Raw genomic sequence first — 20,832 nt, 5'->3', positions numbered from 1 at the left:
GAGCAACTGCAGAGATTGCTACTCTGTGATGAGTGACTCACTTCCTGGCTCCTCAATGCCTCTCCACCATTTACAATGCTGAAATCAATAGTGTAAATATCACCAGTCTCCTGGTTGATGCAGCCATCATAACATTCAAAGGGCTCAGTGCCATCCAAGACAGAGAGTTTGCTTGATTGACACCACTGCCATTGAAATCGGTATCCACCTGCTAATCTGAGGAAGGATATTCTTGCTATTGAGGGAGTGCAGCAAAGGTTCACCAGACTGATTCCCGGGATGGCAGGACTGACATATGAGGAGAGACTGGATCGACTGGGCCTGTATTCACTGGAGTTTAGAAGGATGAGAGGGGATCTCACAGAAACATATAAAATTCTGGCAGGATTGGACAGGTTAGATGCAGGAAGAATGTTCCCGATGTTGGGGAAGTCCAGAACCAGAGGACACAGTCTAAAGATAAGAGGTAAGCCATTTAGGACTGAGATGAGGAGAAACTTTTTCACTCAGAGAGTTGTTAACCTGTGGAATTCCCTACCGCAGAGAGTTGTTGATGCCAGTTCATTGGATATATTCAAGAGGGAGTTAGATATGACCCTTATGGCTAAAGAGATCAAGGGGTATGGAGAGAAAGCAGGAAAAGGGTACTGAGGTGAATGATCAGCCATGATCTTATTGAATGGTGGTGCAGGCTCGAAGGGCCGAATGGTCTACTCCTGCAACTATTTTCTATGTTTCTATGTTTTCTATGTCACCAGTGCACTGGGAGCAGGAAGTTACAAAAGGACATAGACAGATTAAATGATTGACAGATGGATTTCAATGTGGGGAAATGTGAGGTCATCTGCTTTCGATATAAAAAAGACAAATCAGAATATTTTATTAATGGTGAGAGACTAGGAGCTGTGGAAGATCAATGTGATTTAGGTGTCCGTTTATATAAATCACTAAAAGCTAGTGCGAGTGACAAAATATTATCAGAAAGGCTAATAGAATGTTGGCCTTTATCTCAAGGCAACTGGAGCTTACTAGGGAACAGGCTATTTTAGATTGGGTATTGTGCAATGAGAAGTGGTTAATTAACAGTCTTGTTGTGCGGGGTCCTTGAGGGAAGAGTGACCATAACATGATTGAATTCTTTATTAAGGTGGAAAGTGAAGTAGTCCAATCCGAAACTAGGGTCCTAAATCTAAACAAAGGAAACTACGAAGGTATGAGGAATGAATTGGCTGTGATAGGTTGGGAAGATTCATTAAAAGGCATGACGGTGAATAGGCAATGGCTAACATTTAAGGAACGAATGCATGAATTGCAACAGTAATACATTTTTTTCTGGCGCAAAAACACAAAAGGAAAAGTGGCCCAACCATGGCTAACAAAAGAAATTAAGGATAGTATTAGATCCAAAGAGGAATCATACAAAGTTGCTAGAAAAAGTAGCAAGCCTGAGGAATGGGAGCAGTTTAGAATTCAGCAAAAAAGGACTACGAGATTGATTAAGAGGGGAAAAATAGAGTATGAGAGTAAACTTGCAAGGAACATAAAAATCGACTGCAAAAGTTTCTACAAGTATATAAAAAGAAAAAGATCAGTGAAGACAAATGTCGGTCCTTTACAGTCAGAAACGGGAGAATTTATAATGGGGAACAAGGAAATGACAAAACAATTAAATAAATACTTCAGTTCTGCCTTCACGGAAGAGGACACAAATAACGTCCCAGAAATGCTGTGGAACCAAGGATCTAGTGAGCAAGAGGAATTAAAGGAAATGATTATTAGTAAGAAAATAGTGCTGGAGAAACGAATGGGACTGAGGGCTGATAAATCCCCAGGGCCTGATAATCTGCATCCCAGAGTACTAAAAGAGGTAGCCATGGAAATAGTGGATGCATTGGTTGTCATCTTTCAAAAATCTATAGATTATGGAACAGTTCCTGCAGATTGGAGGGTGGCAAATGTAACCCCACTATTTAAAAAAGGAGGGAGAGAAAAAACAGGGAACTACAGACTGTTAGCCTAACATCAGTAGTAGGGAAAATGCTAGAGGCTATTGTAAAGGATATGATAATGGGACACTTGGAAAATATCAACGGTATTAGACAAAGTCAACATGGATTTATGAAAGGAAAATCATGTTTGACAAACCTACTGGAGATTTTTGAGGGTTTAACTGAAAGAATAGATAAGGGAGAACCAATGGATGTAGTGTATTTGGATTCTCAATGGGCCTTTGATAAAGTCCCACGTAAGAGGTTAGTGTGCAAAATTAAAGTACATAGGATTGGGGGTAATATACTGGCATGGATTGAAAATTGGTTAACTGACAGGAAACAGAGAATAGGAATAAATGGATCTTTTTTGGGGTGGCGGGATCAGTGCTTGGGCCCCAGCTATTCACAATATATATAAATGATTTGGATGAGGGAACCAAATGTAATATTTCCAAGTTTGCTGAGGACACAAAACTAGTTGGGGTTGCGAGTTGTGAGGAGGTTGCAAAGGCAAATTAGATAGGTTGAGTGAGTGGGCAAACACATGGCAGATGCAGTATAACGTGGATAATTGTGAAGTTATCCACTTTGGTAGGAAAAACATAAAGACAAAGTATTATTTAAATGGTGATAGCTTGGGAAATGTCGATGTACAGAGGGACCTGGGTGTACTTGCACACCAGTCATTGAAAGCAAACATGCAGGTGCAGCAAGCAGTTAGGAAGGCAAATTATGTTAGCCTTCATTGCAAGAGGAGCAAGGATGTCTTACTACAATTATACAGGGCCTTGATGAGATTGGAATATTGTGTGCAGTTTTGGTCTCCTCACCTAAGAAAGGATATACTTGCCACAGAGAGAGTGCAGCAAAGGTTCACCAGACAGATTCCTGGGATGGCAGGACTATCAAATGAGGAGAGATTGGGTTGACTAGGCCTGTATTCACTGGAGTTTAGAAGAATGAGAGGGGATCTCATTGAAATGTATAAAATTCTGAAGAGGCGGGACAGGCTGGATGCAGGGAGGATGTTTCCCCTGGCTGGGAAGTCTAGAACAAGGAGTCACAGTCTCAGGATACGGGGTCAGAAATTTAGGACTGAGATGAGGAGAAATTTCTTCACTCAGAGGGTGGTGAACCTGTGGAATTCTCTGCCACAGAAGGCTGTGGAGGCCAAGTCACTGAATAGGTTTAAGAAAGAGATAGATAGATTTCTAGACATAAAAGGCATCAAGGGGTATGGGGAGAAAGTAGGAATATGGTGTTGAGATAGAGGATCAGCCTTGATCATATTGAATGGCCTTGCAGGCTCGAAGGGCTGAATGGCCTACATAAGAACATAAGCAATAGGAGCAGGAGTAGGCCATACAGCCCCTCGAGCCTGCTCTGCCATTTAATACGATCATGGCTGATCTAATCATGGACTCAGGTCCACTTCCCTGCCCGCTCTCCATAACCCTTTATTCCCTTATTGTTTAAGAAACTGTCTATTTCTGTCTTAAATTTATTCAATGTCCCAGCTTCCACAGCTCTCTGAGGCAGTGAATTCCACAGATTTACAACTCTCTGAGAGAAGAGATTTCTCCTCATCTCAGTTTTAAATGGGCGGTCCCTTATTCTAAGATTATGCCCTCTAGTTCTAGCCTGCCCTATCAGTGCAAACATCCTCTCTGCATCTACCTTGTCAAGCCCCCTCATAATCTTACATGTTTCGATAAAATCACCTCTCATTCTTCTGAATTCCAATGAGTAGAGGCCCAACCTACTCAACCTTTCCTCATAAGTCAACCCCCTCATCTCTGGAATCAACCTTGTGAACCTTCTCTGAACTGCGTCCAAAGCAAGTATATCCTTTCATAAATATGGAAACCAAAAATGCACGCAGTACTCCAGGAGTGCCCTCACCAATACCCTGTACAACTGTAGCAAGACTTCCCTGTTTTTATACTCCATCCCCTTTACAATAAAGGCCAAGATTCCATTGGTCTTCCTGATCACTTGCGATACCTGCAGATTAACCTTTTGTATTTCATGCACAAGGACCCCCAGGTCCCGCTGTACTGCAGCACTTTGCAATCTTTCTCTATTTAAATAATAACTTGCTCTTTGATTTTTTTTCTGCCAAAGTGCATGATCTCACACTTTCCAACATTATACTCCATCTGCCAAATTTTTGCCCACTCACTTAGCCTGTCTATGTCCTTTTGCAGATTTTTTGTGACCTCCTCACACATTGCTTTTCCTCCCATCTTTGTATTGTCAGAAAACTTGGCTACGTTACACTCAGTCCCTTCCTCCAAGTCATTAATATACACTGTAAATAGTTGGGGTCCCAGCACTGGTCCCTGCGGCACCCCACTGGTTACTGATTGCCAACCTGAGAATGAACCATTTATCCCTACTCTCTGTTTTCTGTTAGTTAGCCAATCCGCTATCGATGCTAATATATTACCCTCAACCCCGTGAACTTGTATCTTGTGCAGTAACCCTTTATATAGCACCTTGTCAAATGCCTTCTGGAAGACCAAATACACCACATCTACTGGTTCCCCTTTATCCACCCTGTTCGTTACATCCTCAAAGAATTCTAGCAAATTTGTCAAACATGACTTCCCCTTCATAAATCCATGCTGACTCTGCCTGACCAAATTTTGCTTTTCCAAATGTCCTGCTACTGCTTCTTTAATAATGGACTCCAACATCTTCCCAACCACAGATGTTAGGCTGATTGGTCTATAGTTTCCTGCTTTATGTCTGCCTCCTTTTTTAAATAGGGATGTTACAGTTGCAGTTTTCAAATGTGCTGGGACCTCCCCAGAATCCAGGGAATTTTGGTAAATTACAACCAATGCATCCACTATCTCTGCCACGACTTCTCTTAAGACTCTAGGATGCAAGCCATCAGGTCCAAGGGATTTATTTGCCTTTCGTCCCATTATCTTACTGAGTACCACCTCCTTAGTGATTGTGTTTGTGTTAAGTTCCTTCCCCCTATAGCCCCTTGACTATCCACTGTTGGAATATTATTAGTGTCCTCTACTGTAAAGATCTAATTGAATGGAAGAAGAGGCTCGATAGGCTGAATGGCCCAGTCATGTTCCTATGTTCTTTGGCTGCTGTGTGAGCTCTCAGTGCGAGGTACAATAACTGTGGGCGTTGGCAAGAAAGGTTCTAATCAGTTTCACATTGCAGAAATTATCCTCATTCCTGGCTCTGATTGAACCAATGAACCTAATCTTAAACATGGAGCAGACCGAGAACTGGACTTTGTGACAACTCACCGCTGATATTTAATAATTTAAATGAGAAAGATACAGTACATAAAGGAAGCCATTCCATTTAATTTATTTTATTATTCTGAGATACAGCAATCAAATCAAACCTGCCATCACTGTATGGGATATGGCAGTGATGATGTTGATTGTGGGAGTTCCATTGTGGTTGTGAAATTTCCCAAATGGTTAACGCCCTGGATGTACGTTACTTTTCATATTGTTTCCCTGAACTGAAGTAGCTCCAGTGATACAGTAATTGTTTCTTATCTGGGTTCACATTGACATCCGGTATGAAATGCATCACATGATTTAGTTAACTGGCTCATGGCTGAGCAATGACAATATAAAGAACAATAGTATAATAAGTTATAGTATGGAATACTAACAATTAAATAAACTACTTTCTTATACTTATTGGTTAAACATGATGCTTTAAAAATGAAAATATTTTAATTATACAGAATTGTCCTCATGTTTACCATCTTTGCCTTGATATCTTCATCCACTTTTCGATTTTCTTGTTAAATCTGTAATTTAATCATCAAATTTAATGTAATAGGGCTTTCCAATAATTTCAGCTGAATATTAGTTGAACATTTACTAAGAGGTTTTTGGTAAACGTTATTTAGTTAGTGGCCAACTCCAGTGAATGAGCTGAAAAGACTCTTCTCAGTAAAATGAAAACTGAAATATATAGCCAAAACAATAGAGTACAACAGAGTCACCAGGAACACCTTCAGGGGACCCCATACAGATAAATCGCTGGAAAAAAAATTAAAAGATGTTCACTAACCTTTTTTTGAAGGTCTTCTTACTTACTGTTAGGGTTAGACCTGCCTCCATGCAGTGGTCCTTCCCACTGCTGCTGCTGACTCCCACCGACTTCCGCCCGGAGGAATCTGCTAGCTTGGCAGGCGGGAGGACACGTACACGACTTGCCTGCCAGTGGCCATCAGCAGGCGGTTTCCAGCTATCCTCCCCTCCCGCCGGCTGCAGACCTGGAGGAATCTGTCACCGAGCGGAGACCGTCGAAAAACTTGGTGGCAGCCGGCAGCAGTGGGCGGTAAGGCCACCAATTCTGGGCCCAGAGTGTCTAGTCCGCCACCTGTGAGTAACCTGACTTAAAATCACTGAAAAATGACTTTAAGACAACTATACCGGACCATTTACTAGTTTCTTTGGTGTGCACTAGTCAGTTTCTTGAAAAATTTAATTGTTTTTAATATGTAAAAATCTTTAAAACGTGCCAACTAGTGTCTTTGCACCTCAAACAATTAGCTTAATTTGAACAGCCTCCTTGAATAGTTGCAGACGGGCAATAGGCCCTCACTATGCTCATTATTTTGATCTATGGGTATGTCCAGTTTTATGGATGGGGCCAGCTTCTAGTGCAATGTTTTTGAAACCAGTGTTAAAGATCGCGGAAACTCAAATTACTGTTGAGGTAATTGGCGCTTAAAATTCCGTAATCTTTTACTCTGGTTTGGCCGATTATAGGCGAATTGCGCAAACTGGTGGAAGCTCTAGGTCGCAATGTTTTTCTTTACATAAATACTGATCGACACACGGAAGAGACTTCTATTTAGGGTCATGGAAGCAATAAACCTAGAATTAGTTAAGAAAGAATTGGATGCTATGATGAAGTCATTCTGGATGATCTAGAGAAGGGTCGACATTTTTCCTCATCTATCTGGAGATATTTTGATAGCATTCAAAATGCTCTGGGTCAATTAAATCGGGGAGTTTTGATGTCGATATAATGCTGATATCATGCATATTAGAACTGGAAATAACAAATGTGCAGAAGATGAAAGAATGTCCTTTAACAAAAATGCAGAAGAAAAGCATCTGGGTGAGATTAGTGAACATTGGAAGACACAAAACCCATGCCAAAAATTGCTGGTCACAGGAATGTGGGAAGGGAGGACCTTGAGACAATCACTATCACTCGAGGGGTAGTGCTGGACAGGCTAATGGGACTAAGGTAGACAAGTCCCCTGGTCCTGATGAAATGCATCCCAGGGTATTAAAAGAGATGGCGGAAGTTATAACAGATGCATCCGTTATAATCTACCAAAATTCTCTGGACTCTGGGGAGGTACCAGCGGATTGGAAAGCAGCTAATGTAAAGCCTCTGTTTAAAAAAGGGGGCAGACAAAAGGCAGCTAACTATAGGCCGGTTAGTTTAACATCTGTAGTGGGGAAAATGCTTGAAGCTATCATTAAGGAAGAAATAGCGGGACATCTTGATCGGAATAGTGCAATCAAGCAGACGCAGCATGGATTCATGAAGGGGAAATCATGTTTAACTAATTTACTGGAATTCTTTGAGGATATAACGAGCATGGTGGATAGAGGTGTACCGATGGATGTGGTGTATTTAGATTTCCAAAAGGCATTCGATAAGGTGCCACACAAAAGGTTACTGCAGAAGATAGAGGTACGCGGAGTCAGAGGAAATGTATTAGCATGAATCGAGAATTGGCTGGCGAACAGAAAGCAGAGAGTCGGGATAAATGGGTCCTTTTCGGGTTGGAAATCGGTGGTTAGTGGTGTGCCACAGGGATCGGTGCTGGGACCACAATATACATAGATGACCTGGAAGAGGGGACAGAGTGTAGTGTAACAAAATTTGCAGATGACACAAAGATTAGTGGGAAAGTGGGTTGTGTAGAGGACACAGAGAGGCTGCAAAGAGATTTAGATAGGTTAAGCGAATGGGCTAAGGTTTGGCAGATGGAATACAATGTCGGAAAGTGTGAGGTCATCCACCTTGCGAAAAAAAACAGTAAAAGGCAATATTATTTGAATGGGGAGAAATTACAACATGCTGAGGTGCAAAGGGACCTGGGGGTCCTTGTGCATGAATCCCGAAAAGTTCATTTGCAGGTGCAGCAGGTAATCAGGAAGGCGAATGAAATGTTGGCCTTCATTGCAAGAGGGATGGAGTACAAAAGCAGGGAGGTCCTGCTGCAACTGTATAGGGTATTGGTGAGGCTGCACCTGGAGTATTGCGTGCAGTTTTGGTCACCTTACTTAAGGAAGGATATACTGGCTTTGGAGGGGGTACAGAAACGATTCACTAGGCTGATTCCGGAGATGAGGGGGTTACCTTATGATCGATTGAGTAGACTGGGTCTTTACTCATTGGAGTTCAGAAGGATGAGGGGTGATCTTAGAGAAACATTTAAAATCATGAAGGGGATAGACAAGATAGAGGCAGAGAGGTTGTTTCCACTGGTAGGGGAAACTAGAACTAGGGGGCACAGCCTCAAAATACGGGGGAGCCAATTTAAAACCGAGTTGAGAAGGAATTTCTTCTCCCAGAGGGTTGTGAATCTGTGGAATTCTCTGCCCAAGGAAGCAGTTGAGGCTAGCTCATTGAATGTATTCAAGTCGCAGGTAGATAGATTTTTAACCAATAAGGGAATTAAGGGTTACGGGGAGCGGGCGGGTAAGTGGAGCTGAGTCCACGGCCAGATCAGCCATGATCTTGCTGAATGGCGGAGCAAGCTCGAGGGGCAAGATGGCCTACTCCTGTTCCTAATTCTTATGTTCTTAAGTTCTTATGTTCACAGAAAGTTTGCAATCAATGTGAAGGTGTGCTCATATAGATGATTTAATATTAGGATACATATGGAGGACATTTAACAATAGGTAAATTGAAATAATTCTAAACTGAAACAGATCAATAGGGCGGCCAATTTTGGAATATTCCTCGATCAGGTGCTGCCAGGAATGAATAGCACATGCAGGGAATACAAGACAGAAAATCATGGGCTATGGGCTCACAATATCCTGACCTGTTCTCCGTAAGAACTCTTCACCCTGTTGGGAGTGCCCGGTAACAGAATCAGCCCTACTGTGTGCAATAAAATCACCTTGATGCAAAGAGGTGACATTGCTTTCGATTTCCATGTGAGGTAGTAGGTAGTAGGCGCACCGGGTAGGTAGTAGATCGGACACTCAACCCATGTCCCCAGTGAATGTCAGGACCATTTGATGGTTGATTCTCATTTACATCTGACACGTGAGCTGCTCACACATTTCCAGCACTGATTAATAGCTCACCAATTGGAGGCAAGGAAACCCTGTTTACGCATGTAAATAGTGTTATGTATGCAAGCCTCACCAATGTGTAAGACTTGCCACTAGGGGGCAGTCCTGTTGGAGACCTAAGGGTCACCTGTGCACCCTGGGGCAAGCAGGTATAAAAGGTAGTCCACCATGCCACTGCCTCATTTTGGAGTTATATTAAAGAGACCAAGGTCACAGTGGTTTGAGCTTACAACAGAGTCTCGTGGAGTTATTCTGAACATAACAACTGGCGACGAGTTACAAATCACGAACTTTCACGTGGAAATGGCTGCCGTTGGTATTCTTGAGAGATTTGTTGAGGGTGACGATTGGGAAGCCTTCATTGAGCGTCCCGATCAGTTCTTTGTGGCCAACGAGCTGGACACAGCTGAGATGGCGGTCAAGCGCAGGGCGATTCTCCTCACCATATGTGGGTCTTTGATATATGGCCTCCTCAAAAATATGCTGGCACTGAACAAACCAACGGACAAGACTTACACAGGGCTGTTTGCACTGGTTCGGGAACACCTCAAGCCGAAGGAGAGCATCTTGATGAGCAGGTATCGCTTTTACATGCACCATCGCTCAGAGGGCCAGAACGTGGCGAGTTTTGTCGCCGACCTAAGACGCCTTGCGGGACAGTGTGAATTTGCCGGATCTTTGGGGGAAGTGTTGCAGGACTTTTTTGTGTTTGGAATCGGCCACGAAGTCATTCTTCGCAAACTGCTGTCTGCCGAATCCCTAGATCTGAGCAAGGCCATCACGATAGCCCAAGCTTGCATATCCATGAGCGACAACATGAAACAGATATCTTCACAGCATCGAAGCTCACCGGCAAGTACTGTGCATAAAATAATGCCTTCAGCAGGCAGAACTGTACATGGTAAGGCCTACGCGACTGCAGAGGCCAGGCCTAGGGTGACTCACAGGTCGCTGTGGGGTGTGAATGAGTATCCATTAACACCATGCTGGTGCTGCGGGGGCAGTCATAGAGCCCAGCAATGTTGATTCAGGCACTACATGTGCAAGAGCTGTGGAACAATGGGGCACCTCCAGCGAATGTGCAAGTGACCTCTGACTCACCACGTGTCAGAGTCAGGAGAAGATGGCCGATCCAGCGCGGATCGCACTGAATGAGCAGGAGAGGCAACTCAACCTGAGGATGAAGAGGAAGTGTATGGGGTATACACATTCACCACCAAAAGCCCTCCAATAATGTTAAAAGTTAAACTTAACAGCATTCCAATCTCCATGGAATTGGACACGGAGGTGAATCAATCAATCATGAGCCAGAAGGCTTTTGAGAAACTGTGGGGCAACAAGGCACAGAGGCCAAAACTGAGCCTGATTCACACAATGCTGCGCACTTAGAACAAAGAACTCATACCTGTTATCGGCAGTGCGGCAGTGAAAGTATCGTGCATGATTTACCACTATGGATTGTACCAGGCGATGGCCCAACACTGTTCGGCAGAAGCTGGCTCAGAAAGATCTGATGGAACTGAGAAGACATCAAAGTGCTGTCTTCAGTGGATGACGCCACGTGCGTCCAGGTGCTAAACAAATTCCCGGCATTACTCGAGACAGGCATCGGCAACTTCACAGGCGTCAAGGTGCAGATCCATCTTGTTCCTGGGGCACAGCCCGTTCATCACAAGGCCCGAGCAGTCCCATATATGATGCAAGAGAAAGTCGAGATCAAGCTGGACAGACTTCAACGAGAGGGATTCATATCATCAGTCAAGTTCAACGAGTGGGCCAGTCCAATTTTGCCGGTGCTAAAGAGCGATGAGACGGTCAGAATCTGCTGGGACTGCAAGGCAACAATCAACCGAGTCTCATTACAGAACCAGTACCCACTACCCAAAGTGGAGGACCTATTCGCAACGCTAGCGGGGGAAAGTCATTCACCAAGCTAGATCTAATCTCCATGGAATTGGACACGGAGGCGAATCAATCAATTATGAACCAGAAGGCTTTTGAGAAACTGTGGGGCAACAAGTCACAGAGGCCAAAACTGAGCCCAATTCACACAACACTGCGCACTTATACCAAAGAACTCAAACCTGTTATCGGCAGTGCGGCACTGAAAATATTGTACGACAGAATGGTGCATGATTTACCACTATGGATTGTACCAGGCGATGGTCCAACGCTGTTCTAGGAAAGATCTGATGGAACTGGGAAGACATCAAAGCGCTGTCTTCAATGGATAACGGCTCGTCTTACATGATGCAGGAGCTGGCTGAACCGTCAAAAAAATTGACGTGTACCACAGATGCCCTTTTAGGATTCGCCCGGCTGCAGCCATCTTCCAGAGGAACATGGGGAGTCCGCTGAAATTGGTTCCATGCACCGTGGTGTTCCAAGACGACATCCTGATCACTGGTCGCAACACCACCGAACACTTGCACAACCTGGAAGAGGTTCTAAAGCGACTGGACAGAGTGGGACTCAGGATGAAATGCTCCAAGTGTGTTTTCCTGGCACCAGAGGTAGAATTTTTGGGGAGAAAGATTGTAGCAGACGGCATCAGACCCACGGACTCCAAGACCGAGGCCATCAAGAATGCACCCAGACCACAGAATGTGATGGAGCTGCGTTCGTTCCTGGGACTCCTTGACTATTTTGGTAATTTTCTACCGGGGTTGAGAACTTTGCTGGAACCCTTGCATTTATTGCTACGCAAGGGTGATGACTGGGTTTGGGGTAAATCTCAAGAGACAGTTTTCAATAAGGCCAGAAACCTGCTAAGCTCTAATAAGTTACTTGTATTGTATGACCCATATAAATATAGAAACATAGAAACATAGAAAATAGGTGCAGGAGTAGGCCATTCAGCCCTTCGAGCCTGCATCACCATTCAATATGATCATGGCTGATCATGCAACTTCAGTACCCCATTCCTGCTTTCTCTCCATACCCCTTGATCCCTTACTCGTAAGGGTCACATCTAACTCCCTTTTGAATATATCTAACGAACTGGCCTCAACAACTTTCTGTGATAGAGAATTCCACAGGTTCACAAATCTCTGAGTGAAGGAGCTTCTCTTCATCTCGGTCCTAAATGGCCTACCCCTTATCCTTAGACTGTGACCCCTGGTTCTGGACTTCTGCAACATCAGGAACATTCTTCCTGCATCTAACCTGTCCAATCCCATCAGAATTTTATATGTTTCTATGAGATCCCCTCTCATTCTTCTAAATTCCAGTGAATATAAGCCTAGTCGATCCAGTCTTTCTTCACATGTCAGTCCTGCCATCGCGGGTTTCAATCTGGTGAACCTTCGCTGCACTCCCTCAATAGCAAGAATGTCCTTCCTCAGATTAGGAGACCAAAACTGCACACAATATTCAAGGTGTGGCCTCACCAAGGCACATATATCCACATTATACTGCATCTACCATGCATTTGCCCACTCACCTAAACTGTCCAAGTCACCCTGCAGCCTCTTAGCATCCTCCTCACAGCTCACACCGCCACCCAGCTTAGTGTCATCTGCAAACTTGGAGATATTACATTCAATTCCTTCATCTAAATCATTCATGCATATTTTAAATAGCTGGTTTAGTACTAGCTTGTGATGCATCGTCGTACAGGGTCAGTTGTGTGTTACAGCAAACAAATATGTCAGGCAAACTTCAACCGGTTGCATATGCCTCCAGAAGTTTATCCAAGGCTGAAAGAGCCTACAGTATGGTTGAGAAAGAAGCGTTAGCATGTGCATACGGGGTTAAGAAAATGCACCAATATCTATTTGGTCTCTGGTGTGAGCTCGAAACCGACAACAAATCATTTACTTCACTGCTCTCAGAAAGCAAAGGTATCAACACCAATGCTTCGTCCCGCGTCCAAAGATGGGCATTAACATTATCTGCATATGACTATGTAATCCACCACAGACCAGGCACTGAGAACTGCGCTGACGCCCTCAGTCGGCTGCCATTGCCCACCACCGGGGTGGAAACCCTGGGCTATCACTACTAAAAAGCTGCGTCCTCAATGGGAGTTGGTCTGCGGTTCCCGGGGAAATGCAAGATGAAATTAAGCCGTTTCACCGATGTAAGAATAAATTGTCCATCGAATTGGATTGTCTCCGATAGGGAAATCGTATGGTTGTGTCAAAAAAAGGCAGGGAGCCGTTTATTCGTGACCTACACAGTACCCACCCAAGCATAGTCATGATGAAGGCTATCGCCAGGTCGCACATTTGGTGGCCCGGCATTGACTCCGATCTGGAGTCATGCATACACCAATGCAACACTTGCTCACAGTTGAGCAACGCACCCAGGGAGGCCCCACTGAGTCTGTGAGCAGGGCCCTCCAAACCGTGGTCGAGGGTCCACGTAGATTTTGCTGGCCCTTTTCTATGAAAGATGTTTCTAGTAGCAGTGGACGCTTACTCTAAATGGATTCAATGTATAATAATGTCATCATGTACATCCACTGCCACCATTGAAAGCCTCAGGGCCATGTTCACCACCAATGGTTTGCCCGATATCCTTGTTAGTGACAATGAACCATATTTCACCAGCTCGGAATTCAACGAGTTCATGACCCGCAATGGCATTAAGCATGTCAGGTCTGCCCCATTTAAGCCCGCATGGAACGGTCAAGCAGAACGGGCAGTCCAAACCATCAAACAAAGCTTGAAATGCATAACGGATGGCTCCTTGCAGACCCGGTTATCTCGGGTCCTGCTCAGCTACCGGACGCGCCCCCACTTCCTCACCGGGATTCCTCCTGCAGAATTGTTAATGAAGAGAGCACTCATAACCAGGCTCTCCTTAGTCCACCCAGATCTCAATGATCATGTAGAAACCCGGCGGCACCAGCATAACACGTACCACGATCGCACGGCTGTATCGCGTGACATCGAGGTTAAAGATCCGGTGTTTGTTCTAAATTACGGTCAGGGTCCCAAATGGATTACTGGCATTGGTTTAGCCAAGGAGGGGAATTGAGTGTGTGTTGTTAAATTGTTGAATGGTCAAATATGCAGAAAGCACTTGGATCAGAACAAACTGCGATTCATGGAAAACCAAGTACAGTTCTGTGCGGCAATAGCGGCAATGCATCCGCCGTTGCCCACACCGGAGGTGGAAATGCCACAACCGGCGGACCTATTGTTAGTTATGAATGCTTTTGAGAGTGAAGGAACCCTGTCAACAAGTTACATAGAAACATAGAAAGAAACATAGAAAATAGGTGCAGGAGTAGGCCATTCGAGCCTGCAACACCATTCAATATGATCATGGCTGATCATGCAACTTCAGTACCCCATTCCTGCTTTCTCTCCGTACCCGTCGATCCCTTTAGTTGTAAGGGCCACAACTAACTCCCTTTTGAATGTATCTAACGAACTAGCCTCAACAACTTTCTGTGGTAGAGAATTCCACAGGTTCACAATTCTCTGAGTGAAGAGGTTTCTCCTTATCTCGGTCTTAAATGGCTTACCCCTTATCCTTAGACGGTGACCCCTGGTTCTGGACTTCCCCAACATCGAGAACATTCTTCCTGCATCTAACCTGTCCAATCCCGTCAGAATTTTATATGTTTCTATGGGATCCCCTCTCATTCTTCTAAATTCCAGTGAATATAAGCCTAGTCGATCCAGTCTTTCTTCATATGTCAGTCCTGCCATCCCGGGAATCAGTCTGGTGAACCTTCGCTGCACTCCCTCAATAGCAAGAACGTCCTTCATCAGATTAGGAGAGCAAAATTGCACACAATATTCAAAGTGTGGCCTCATCAAGGCCCTGTACAGCTGCAGTAAGACCTCCCTGCTCCGATACTCAAATCCCCTAGCTATGAAGGCCTTCTTCACCAATTGCTGTACCTACATGCCAACTTTCAATGAATTGGCCAGAAAAAGCAGAAAACCTGAGGTCTGGAAGGAATTTAGAATTCAGCAGAGGAGGAAAAAGGGTTTAATTAGGAGGGGGAAAATGGAGTATGAGAGGAAGCTTGCCGGGAACATAAAAACTGAATGCAAAAGCTTCTATAGGTATGTGAAGAGAAAAAGATTTGCGAAGACAAAGGTAGGTCCCTTGCAGTCAGAATCAGGTGAATTTATAATGGGGAACAAAGAAATGGCAGACCAATTAAACAAATCCTTTGGTTCTGTCTTCACAATGGAAGACACAAATAACCTTCCAGAAATACTAGGGGACAGAGGGTCTAGTCAGAAGGAGGAACTGAAGGATATCTTTATTAGGCAGGAAATTGTGTTAGGTAAATTGATGGGATTGAAGGCCGATAAATCCCCAGGGCCTGATAGTCTTCATCCCTGAGTACTTAAGGAAGTGGCCCGAGAAATAATGGATGCATTGGAGATCATTTTCCAACAGTCTATCGACTCTGGATCAGTTCCGATGCACTGGAAGGTTAGGTGAGTGGGCAAATGGCTGGCAGATGCAGTACAATGTGGATAAAAGTGAGGTTATCCAGTTTGGAGGCAAAAACACGAAGGCAGAATATTATCTGAATGGTGGCAGATTATGAAAAGGAGGTGCAACGAGACCTGGGTGTCATGGTGCATTAGTCATTGAAAGTTGGCATGCAGGTAAAGCAGGCAGTGAAGAAGGCAAATGGCATGTTGGCCTTCATAGCTAGGGGATTTGAGTATAGGAGCAGGGAGATCTTACTGCAGTTGTACAGGGCATTGTTGAGGGCTCACCTGGAATATTGTGTTCAGTTTTGCTCTCCTAATCTGAGGAAGGACATTCTTGCTATTGAGGGAGTGCAGCGAAGGTTCACCAGATTGATTCCCGGTATGGCTGGACTGACATATGAGGAGAGATTGGATCGACTAGGCCTGTATTCACTGGAGTTTAGTAGAATGAGAGGGGATTGCATAGAAACATATACAATTCTGACGGGACTGGACAGGTTAGATGCAGGAAGAATGTTCCTGATGTTGGGGAAGTCCAGAAGCAGAGGACATAGTCTAAGGATAAGGGGTAAGCCATTTAGGACTGAGATGAGGAGAAACTTCTTCACTCACAGAGTTGTGAACCTGTGGAATTCCCTACCGCAGAGAGTTGTTGATGTCAGTTCATTGGATATATTCAAGCGGGAGTTAGATATGACCCTTATGGCTAAAGGGATCAAGGGGTATGGAGAGAAAGCAGGAAAGGGGTACTGAGGTGAATGATCAGCCATGATCTTATTGAATGGTGGTGCCGGCTTGAAGGGCTGAATGGCCTACTCCCGCACCTATTTTCTATGTTTCTATGACCGATGTACCATGACACCCAGGTCTCGTTGCACCTCCCTTTTCCTAATCTATTACCATTCAGATAATATTCTGTCTTCCTGTTTTTGCCACCAAAGTGGATAACCTCACATTTATCTACATTATACTGCATCTGCCATGCATTTGCCCACACACCTAACCTGTCCAAATCAACCTGCCGCCTCTTAGCATCCTCCTCACAGCTCACACTGCCACCCAGCTTAGTGTCATCTGCAAACTTGGAGATATTACATTCAATTCATTTGTCTCAATCATTAATATATATTGTAAATAGCGAGGGCCCCAGCACTGAACCTTGACCCCACTAGTCACTGCCTGCCATTCTGAAAAGGACCCGTTTATTCCTACTCTTTGCTTCCTGTCTGCCAACCAGTTCTCTATCCATGTCAATACATTACCTCCAATACCATGTGCTTTAATTATGCACACTAATCTCTTGTGTGCGACCTTGTCAAAAGCCTTCTGAAAGTCCAAATACACCACATCTACTGGTTCTCCCTTGTCCACCCTACTCGTTACATTCTCAAAAAATTCTAGAAGATTTTTCAAGGATGATTTCTCTTTCATAGGTCCCTTCCGGTGAAGATGTTTTTAGTTGTGGTGGATTCATATTCGAAGTGGATAGAGTGTATAATCATGTCATCCAGCACATCCACAGCTTCCATTGAGAATATCAGTGTCTTGTTCGTGACACATGTTCTGCCTGACATCGTTCTTAACGACAACGGATCGTGCTTCACCAGTCAGGAGTTTCAAGAGTTCATGAAACTCAATGGTATCAAACATGTAAGGTCAGCACTGTCAAAACCTGCATCCAATGGGCAAGCAGAATGTGCTGCGCAAATCATAAAGCAGATAACAGGTGGGCAGGTGGCCTGGTGCACTGAAGACCCGCCTGTCATGCATACTGCTTAGTTACAGGACAAGACCACACGTGCTTACCGGGGTCTCACCTGCTGAACTAATGATGGAGAGGTCTTAAGACCAAGCTATTGCTTGTACACCCTGACTTGAACAATCATGTTGAATATAGAAGACAAAGTCAGCAAGGGTATCATGATCGCGTAGCTGTGTCACGTGATATTTCTGTAAATAATCCTGTATATGTTCTGAATTATGGTCAGGGTCGCAAGTAGATCGCTGGTACTGTCATGGCCAAGGAGGGCAACAAGTTAAATCCCCACAGCGTGTCGGGAAACCCAGATTCCGGGTTTCCAGCGGATTACCGGACACCCCACTCCCAGCGCGTTCGATGTAAACATTTCTCCCATAAATTCCGATAATCCTTCCCTTCTTATGCAGAGGCTTTGGACTCATGCACCTGTCTACCTGTTATCTATGATTTACCTGGGAAAACCGCAGACTTTTGAGAAAACAAAGGAGAATTCATCAAAAAAAGGCCAACAACCCCCATTTATACTCACTGAATCTGTTCATCCCTTTTGTGCAGTTGCGCTTTCTGTTGTATCCTCTTCCTTTTCTGTGTCTATTCCTTCCTCTGTAACTGCAACCATCCTAAATTAAAATGTATCAATTATCTTTTCAGTCCAGAGAAAGCAAAATTGTTTACGAAGAAGTCAGCTTTTATTTGCAGTGAAGCCTGTCAATCGTTCTCTCTTCCATCTCACTTCAGGTTCACTACATAGATGGATTGAATTGATCCTGCATCAGTTAATATTGGCACCGATAAATGGGCCTTGATATTAACCGTCCCACGACGGGCGGGAGATGGTTGGGTAAAAAGTGAAAAGCGCGAATGCGACAATTCGGGGCGTCCGATTGTCCCGCTGTGGAGAGACGGGGCGCTTATTAACATATTTAAGTTGGGCTCCGACATTGCAATTGGGAGCCTGATTTAAAGTTTACTGCTGCTGCGTGGATGTCCACGGGGTGGGGAAACTTGCCAGTGAAAAGGAGGCAGGAGCTGCCAGCTCCCCGAGGCAAGTGATACAGAATGTTAGACAGTGACCTTTCACCTCTTAGACCTGGATTCGAATCCAGTCTGGAGGATTGGATGACATCCTCTCTTGTGTTATGTGAAATGATTTTAGCTATTCTCAATCTAATTCCTGGGCTGGAATATTGAACAAAATGGCACTGCAAAGGGTATTGTTCTGCATTTTGTACCGAGACAGATTTCTGGGCAAGAGTGAAGAGAGCTTTACTCTGAATCCACCTGTGTGATACCTGGCCTGTCATTGTTTGATGCTGACACTGAGTGCCTAAAATGAAAACTGCTCCATTCCTCAGTACTTAAAAAACATCGCTCATCTTAGCGAACACAAAATGAAGGTGTTATGACTTGTTCACATGCATTAATTGCAATCTTCTTACTTATCTATTCCCCTTCAGGCAGTTGCTAGATTTGAGCAAATAGCACCTTTTTAATTTTTTATCTGATCAGCTGCCTCTGCCATTTCCCTTTGAACCCCTAGCCCACCGGGCCAAACTTCCTCTGAGGTTCCCTCCTGCCCTAGCCCTGAACTCGCATCTCTCTCCAGTTTCTCTCTTGTCCGCCATCCAGTATTGGATGGGCAGAAATTTTTTCCAATTAAATATTGGGAAGATCGAAGCCATTGTCTTTGGTCCCTGCCGCAAACTGTGTTCCCTAGTTACTGACTCCATCCCTCTCCCTAGAATCTGTCTGAGGCTGAACCATACTGTTTGCAACCTAGGTGTCATATTTGACCCTGAAATGAGTTTCCGGCCACATATTGCCGGTATAAATAAAACCGCCTATTTCCACCTCCGTAACATTACCCGCCTCCGCCCCTGCCTCAGCTCATTTGCTGCTGAAACCCTCATCCATGCCTTTGTTACCTCTAGACTTGACCACTCCAACACACTCCTGCCTGGCCACCCACATTCTGCCCTCCGTGGACTAGAGCTCATCCAAAACTTGGCAGCCCGGGTCCTAACTCGCACCAAATCCCGCTCACCCATCACCACTGTGATCGCCGACCTACATTGGCTCACGGTTAAGTACCGCCTCGATTTCAAAATTCTTATCCTTGTTTACAAATCCCTCCATGGCCTCGCCCCTTCCTATCTCTGTAATCTCCTTCAGCCTCACAACCCACCGAGATGTCTGCGCTCCTTAAATTCTGCCCTCTTGAGCATCCCTGATTATAACTACTCAACCATTGGTGGCCATACCTTTAGCTGCCTAGGACCCAAGCTCTACAACTCCCTCCCTAAACCTCTCTATCTCTCTTTCCTCCTTTAAGACGCTCCTTAAAACCTACCTCTGACCAAGCTTTTGGTCATCTGCCGTAATTTCTTCTGACGTGGCTCGTGTCAAATTTATTTGTTTTGTCTTAAAATACTCCTGTGAAGCGCCTTGGGACATTTTACTATGTTAAAGGCACTATATAAATAAAAGTTGTTGTTTGATATAATCAGTTGTTACATTCATCACCAAGTCAGAAATGCACTGATAGCTACAGGCAGTAATTAGGCAGTAATGATTAAGTACTGGGGAGAAGGGAGGGTATACCAGCCACAGTCAGTTGAGTCAAGTCAACAGCAAATATTGTGATTATTGGGCTGATTAATGTGCTTCTCAACTTTACACAAGCATTAATCCTGTGCCTCACTGGCTAATTACTGTTTCTGCAGGCTGTAATTTCCAAACAGGAAGCTACTTCATTCAGCATTCAGTTCAACAAAAAAAGCCTGTTGAATACCTCACTCCTGCTTTCGTCTGATGATTCACTGCTTTCTGATGATGACGATTCAGATTCAGAGATTAGGCGTGGTGTTGGTGTAATCCGATTCGTAACTGTGTACTGTACCTCAACATTCACAATTACATCACAGTCAGTTGAGTCAAGTCAATGGCAAATATTGTGATTATTGGGCTGATTAATGTGCTTCTCAACTTTATACAAGAATTAATCCTGTGCCTCACTGGCTAATTACTGTTTCTGCAGGCTGTAATTTCCTAACAGGAAGCTACTTCATTCAGCATTCAGTTCAACAAAAAAAGCCTGTTGAATACCTCACTCCTGCTTTTGTCTGATGATTCACTGCTTTCTGATGATGATGATTCAGATTCAGATTCAGATTCAGAGATTAGGCGTGGTGTTGGTGTAATCCGATTCGTAACTGTGCACTGTACCGCGACATTCACAATTACATCAATGTCAAATGTCACACGACTTATACAGGTGGCAGTTTCCTACAAATAGAGAATATACAGCAATAATTCAATAACAGCATTGTTAAGCACTT

General features: G+C 44.2%; 1 long non-coding RNA gene across 1 annotated transcript; it reads right to left on the bottom strand.

The window, feature by feature from the left end:
* Positions 1-5,728: 5,728 nt before the first annotated feature.
* LOC139259399 (uncharacterized) lies at positions 5,729-20,331 on the bottom strand. Its single transcript, XR_011592562.1, has 3 exons — positions 20,286-20,331; positions 18,024-18,114; positions 5,729-5,790 (listed from the first exon to the last, which is right to left on the bottom strand). It is a non-coding gene; the product is annotated as an uncharacterized lncRNA (long non-coding RNA).
* Between the last annotated feature and the right edge of the window lie 501 nt (positions 20,332-20,832).

Source organism: Pristiophorus japonicus, chromosome 3 (genome assembly GCF_044704955.1).
Source record: "Pristiophorus japonicus isolate sPriJap1 chromosome 3, sPriJap1.hap1, whole genome shotgun sequence".
Taxonomy (NCBI): Eukaryota; Metazoa; Chordata; class Chondrichthyes; family Pristiophoridae; genus Pristiophorus; species Pristiophorus japonicus.
The sequence above is the reverse complement of the archived record's forward strand: the minus strand, read 5'-3'. Positions and strand labels throughout refer to the sequence as shown.